General features: G+C 50.1%; 1 pseudogene; it reads left to right on the top strand.

Annotated features, from left to right (window-relative positions):
• Positions 1-1479: 1479 nt before the first annotated feature.
• Positions 1480-5168, top strand: LOC123040905 (peroxidase 2-like; annotated as a pseudogene).
• Positions 5169-6527: the final 1359 nt, after the last annotated feature.

Raw genomic sequence — 6527 nt, 5'->3', positions numbered from 1 at the left:
CTCTTCGGACACGCCACAACACCACTCCGCATGTATGAGGGCCCGGTACGACGCTCTGGTGGCATTGCTACCCCCAGGGCCCTCGTCCCGCCTAACCCTGGAGTGGTTGACCACGAGATCTAGCCCTTTGACTTCCCACGGACGGGCTTTGACCAGTGGACCTCTCCATCTGGTTGTGTTAGTTCGGCCCAGAGGGACACCGGGGAGCAACATCCGGGCCAAACCCACAGCTACATCCACTCCGTGTAGACCCGACGCATCAGTTTCCCCCCTCCAGGTGCCGGTGGCGGCGCCGTCCGTGAGGGGGGCCACGCACCGACGACGCGTGCCGCCTCTACGGACATGCCACAACACCCCCCGGTTGTGGTAGGTCATCCGATATATATAAACACTTGGGAGCAAAGTCCCCTTCGTATAGACCCGATGCGGCTGTTCCCCATTTCAGGTGCCGGCTTGCGGCGGCACCGTTCGTGAGGGGGGTTACACCGCTGTGTACAGAACCGAAAAATAATGTATGTATGCTTATTAACACATACTATATGTAAGTCAGTCAAATAATAATATTTAAGAAAACATAAAATATAGCTACGGAAAAAAAGAAAAAAAACTATGCCGACGGCAAAGCCGTCGGCATAGCTGCGGCCAGGGCAGATGGCCGGCGCGCCGCGGATCGGTGATGTGGCATCTATGCCGATGGCAGCCGTTGGCATAGGTGGTGGTCGGTGCGCCTCGGATCGATGACGTGATAAACGCATCTATGCCGACGGCCTCCCGTCTCGGCCGTCGGCATAGATCGGACGCCGTTAGCCGCACGTCACGAGCGGGATCGCCGGGCCCGCAACTATGCCGAGGGCCCATGGCCGACAGCCGCTGTAGGCGTATCTTGGGCTAAGCCAACGGCTCTTCTGTGCCGACGGGGGCCGTTGGCATAGCTCGGGATAGTCCGACGGCTTTATTACGCCGACGGCCTGGACATGGCTGTCGGCATAGCCTAGACTAGGCCGACGGGGGCCGTCGGCATATATATGGCCGTCGGCATCGGGCGTTGTTCCGGTAGTGAATACAGGAGCGACATGAATTATTGCTCAGACTGAATGTGCTAATTTAACATCAGTCGGAAAAGAAAAGCCTATCCATCCACGCAGCCTTGGAGCTGCAAACCCACTCGTCCTAGCCAGCTCTGCACATGCCTACATCGCCATTCAAGACTAGATTACCAACCCGGTTTCCTTGAAGTCAGCACTCCGGAGCTCGATCGGATGTATGCTGAGTTGTGCTCGCATGTTCCCTGCGGCGTCGAGGGAACATGCTCTGCCCGATTAAGAAACGCAGACAGACCAACCCCTGCCAATTCTCCTCCACTCCCGCGTATAAATGGACGTGCCGAGGAGCAGCGTCTCCACGACCACACCTCAACCACACACACTGCAGCTTGCACTTCCTGTCTCCTGCCAACCCACACACACTCTTCGTTCAAGGATGGGTAGGGTTGCGATCTGGATCGCGTGCGTGCTGCTCCTGGCGGCGACATGCACGGAAAGGGGGCACCGGGGCACAGGGTGAGGGTTGGCTACCACAACCGGAAGTGCCCCGCGGCGGAGATTATCGTCAGGGTCGTTGTCGGCAAGGCCGTCTCCCGGAACCCCGGCCTCGGGGCCGGCATCATTCGCATGGCTTTCCACGACTGCTTCGTCCAGGTGCGTGCCGTACAGTTAGCTGCTTGCTTTTTCATGCATGTAAAGCGACGAGCACGCGGTTAACATTGGCTTGTGCAGGGCAGTGACGCGTCGGTGCTGCTGGACGCGACTCCGGCGAACCCGCGGCCGGAGAAGCTCGGCCCGCCCAACTTCCCCAGCCTGCGTGGCTTCGAGGTGATCGACGCGGCCAAGGCGGTCCTTGAGAGGGTCTGCCCTGGAGTCGTCTCCTGCGCCGACGTCATCGCCTTCGCCGCACGCGACTCCGCCTTCTTCCTCAGTAGCAGCAGGATCGACTACAAGATGCCGGCGGGGCGGTTCGACGGCCGTGTGTTCGCTCGAGACCGAGGCGCTGCAGTTCCTCCCCCCGCCCTTCTTCAACCTCGCGCAGCTCGTCGACAGCTTCAAGGCCAAGAACATGAACGAGGACGACCTCGTGGTGCTCTCCGGCGCGCACACCATCGGCGTCTCACACAGCTCCTCCTTCACCGACCGCTTGCCCCCGAACCCCTCCGACATGAACCCTGGCCTCACCAGGCTGCTGCAGATAGGACTGGACGTACGAGCGAGCTTTTCGGCTCGGCCCGAAGCTCGCTCCAGCTCAGCCCGTTACAGCTCGGCTCGATAGGATTATCGAGCGGGCCGAGGTCTGAAAACAGGCCCGTTTCGCGACCGAGCCGAGCCGAGTTTGGACCGGTCCAGCTCGGTGGCTCGCTTGCGGCCCAGCCCAATTCCACCATCGATCACAATAGCTAGCGCATTAGGGCACGAGCAACGACATCCAGCCTCTCGTCTCTCCCTTTCTTTGCTCTGCGCCGCCTCGCCTCTCTCTTGCCACGCTGCAAATCTGGATCGACGGCGACGAGCGACGCCGCGCTTCCTCGCCAACTCTGCACCGACGGCGACGGGCGGCGCGACCGTTCCTCACCACACCGGACGTAGACGGATGCGCCTCCCCTGGTTTCTCGCGGAACGTGACGAGCCGGAGCAGGTACTTCCTTCCTTCCCAAATCCCAATCCCTAGCAGCAGCTCTCTGAACTTAGTACGCATCTGATGGATCAATGGATGGAAGGATCGATGGATGTAGTCATGTAGTTCGAACTTCCCAAACCCTAGCCGTAGGTGTCTGCACTAGTACACATCTGGTGGATGGATGGATGGATGGATCGATGGACGTAGTCAGGTAGATGTAGGGCTAGATGGGTGGATGATGGATGGATGTGTTGTAGTCTGTACGGCTAGATGTAGCAGCAACGGATGGATGGATCATGGATGGATGGACTTGTAGGGCCGAATGGATGGATAGATCAACATTTTCATTGATTCCATGTGTAATTAGTTTTCTGTTGTTGATGAACTGGTTGATGATCTACTTGCTGTAGCATAGCAGCTTGAAAAAAAATCTACTTGCTGAAAAATTACATAGACTCCATGTCTAGTTAGTTTACTATTGTTGATGATTGACCGTTTGTTGTTTACTGATGTGTGCAGACACCTATCGTCGCAACAATGGACAAGCAAAAGGGGAAGGCGAGTGGGAAGGAGAAGGAGAAAGAGAGGACGTTGGACTCCATTATGAAGAGAAAGTTGCCGGTCTCGGGGATGCACAAGGGGAATGGGAAGGGCAATGCAGTAGCTACTACACGGCTGCCGAGGAAGCTGACAAATGATTCCAGCAATGTCCCAATCGCTGAGTTGTTGTATAGGGTAAAAAAGAAACCTCCGCCTCGACGTCCCTCTGACCCCACCGGCACTGGCATGCGTGCCGGAATCACCGTTGCCTCCGGCTCCGCAAACTACTATGAGAGGGAGGCTACATCTTCACAGTCGCAGGTATGTACGTGCAAAATATATATTTGTGCAAGCTTCTGTATGTGCTGTTTTTGCTTTTTGAAAGTCAAATTTCAGCACGTGTGGAAGAGTTTTAGGTATGTCTACTTGTTACATTGGATGTTAACTTGTCAACTTGTCATCCTATGCTTGAACTTAGATATGTCTACTTGTGTGGTTTTAGATGACTACAGGAGTTCTTTGAAACCAGAAATGGTGGAAGCGTTGGTGTGCGGTGCTAGTTATATCAAAGGTCCTCACAAGGACTTCAATGTGGTGGTATGATTCTTATCTTTTTCTTCTATGATTTCTGTCTATTTCTTGTATGTGGCTAACTTACAAATAATTAGAAAAGGGATGAAGATGAGGAGGACGATGTTGAGAATATCAAGTTGCCCAAGATTGTTGATGTGGGGGGTGACAACAATTGGTAACTAATGTTTTTACATGTCTCAGTTTTCCTATCTTGACATATTGAGAATATCAAGTTTACAAATCTGTGTTACATGTAGATTTTCGCCATGTGGGTGTTGCTCTTGCTATTTTGAAGATGGATGTCTACATGATCTTCTCATGTGGATTGTTGAGGTCAACGTGATCATCTCGTGCCATTTCTTTTGTTGTGATGAACTTCGAATTATGTGTGCTGTTGTGATGAACTTCGAATTATGTGTGCTGTTGTGATGAACTATGGACCTTGAATGATGTTGTGATGAACCATGCACTTTCAACAATGTTGTTGTGAACTTGTGATGAACTATGAACTTTGTATTATGTGGTTTTCACTGGTCATTGTTTGGCTGTCAACATTTTCTCAGTTTTATGTCAAAGTGGTAAGTGTTATGCTATGCAAAATTTCCTTGTTTGGCTGTCAATATTTGATGTTTTCCTGTGTAACGTTCAATTGAAGTGCTGTCCAAAATTCAACAGAAATGCTGCCCAATTCTTTCTCTTGTATGTGTTCCATTGTTACAATTTTTGTAGAAGAATTCATATAAGAACATTATTTTTCATTACTATGACCATTTCTTAAAACAATAGTCTGCTGGATTGTTCATTTTCAGTAGTATAAACTGTTTGTTGTACAAAATGTAGGTTTAATTGCCGCAAAAAATCAAGTATATGCACTATATACAGAGGTCTGTACTATTAAATGGTTCTGGGAGAAACTGGCTTACGAGCCGGCTCGGTCTGAGCCGAGCCATAGCCAAAGCGAGCCGAGCCGGTTGAAGTAGGCTCGTTGGCTGAGCGAGCCGAGCCGAGCCGAGCCGCTCCAGAGCGAGCCAAAGCCAGGCTCGGATCAAGCTCGGCTTGGCTCGGCCCGTGTCCAGCCCTAGCTGCAGAGCAAGTGCCCCATCAGCCCCAACTTCACCAACGACCCCACGGTGGTGCAGGACATCATCACCCCCAACCGGATGGACAACCAGTACTACACCAACCTGCTCAAGCGCAACGTCCTCTTCACCTCTGACGTGGCGTTGCTGACGTCGGGGAAGACGGTGCTGAAGGTGATGGAGAACGCTTTCAAACCCGGGAGCTGGGAGAAGAAGTTTGCCAAGGCGATGGTCAAGATGGCTGCCATCAAGCTCAAGACCGCTGCCAACGGGGAGATCAGGAGGAACTGCAGGGTCGTCAACAAATAAGGTCGCTAGCTATTTGTATTTAGGACTGTGCTAGATCCGCACGATTAGTTCGCTATCTTCCCACGCTCGCTATAAATCGCTAACGGTTTTTTCTGGTTTTTCACCGCATAATATGAAAATAAAATAAAAGTGCTTGAAAGAGGATTTGAACCTAGGTCTATGCAATACCTATTGAGCCTAATAACCAACTAAGCCACCTTTTGTTGTTGTCTATTGTAGGTAAACAATGTTATTTGAACCTTTCTTATTTCCGCCATATCAGAAAATAAATAAAGTTTGGCTTGATAACTTTGGCATGATCAGCATGATAATTAGGGTATGAGCGACATGATAACTATACCATGATAAGGCTGATAACTACAATATGAGAAGGTTAAGGCATGAGGAAGTATGGTAATTTAACACATAAATTACCGATGAAAATGTTTAAAAAACTTTTTTCCCTTGGATGAAAGATACCATGGTGTTTAAAACGTAAGATATTAGTTATCAAGTCTGTGATGTATACATTATCATGTTTTTACATAGAAATTACCGGGTGTATATTTTTCAACAATAAAAATTCAGGTCAAAAATTATAATGGCGTTTGTATATAAGTTATCAGCTTAGTATGTGTCTATTAACATGCTATTTACATTTAAATTACGGGGTTGCCCCCCCTCGCCACAGACGCCAAATTATCAAGTCTGCGATGTGTGAGTTATCATGTTATTTGCAGAAGAGTTATCGTGGTATGGTTCAACAACTCCTCCCACCCTACCCCCACCGATAAAGTTATCAGGATTGGGTACATAATTTATCATTTCTACGATGTGTGACTTATCATGTTATTTGCATAGAAGTTATCGTGGTATGTTTCAGTGACTCCCCCCAACCCCAACCCCACCAACAAAGTTACGAGGACTGGGTACATAATTTAATGTCTATGATGTGTGAGTTATCATATTATTTGCATAGAAGTTATCGTGGTATCTTTCAGTGACTCCCCCACTCCGGCCCCTCCGACAAAGTTACCAGGACTGGTACATAATTTATCATGTTTACGATGTGTGAGTTATCATGTTATTTACATAGAAGTTACCGTCGTACGTTTCAACAACACCCCCACCCCAACCCCTCCGACAAAGTTATCAGGTCTACCATGTATGGGTTATCATGTTATTTGCACAGAAGTTAACGTGGCATGTTTCAGCGACTTGCCCCACCCCCATCCTCGCCGACCAAGTTATCAGGACCGGGGTACATAAGTTATCAGGTCCGCCATGTTTGAGTTATCATGTTATTTGCAGAGAAGTGACCATGGCATGTTTCAGCGACTTGCCCCCACCCCCACCCTCGCCGACTAAGTTATCAGGACC

The sequence above is a fragment of the Triticum aestivum genome, chromosome 2B (assembly GCF_018294505.1).
Source record: "Triticum aestivum cultivar Chinese Spring chromosome 2B, IWGSC CS RefSeq v2.1, whole genome shotgun sequence".
Taxonomy (NCBI): Eukaryota; Viridiplantae; Streptophyta; class Magnoliopsida; order Poales; family Poaceae; genus Triticum; species Triticum aestivum.
Note: the sequence above shows the minus strand (reverse complement) of the source record. Positions and strands in the feature narration are given on the sequence as shown.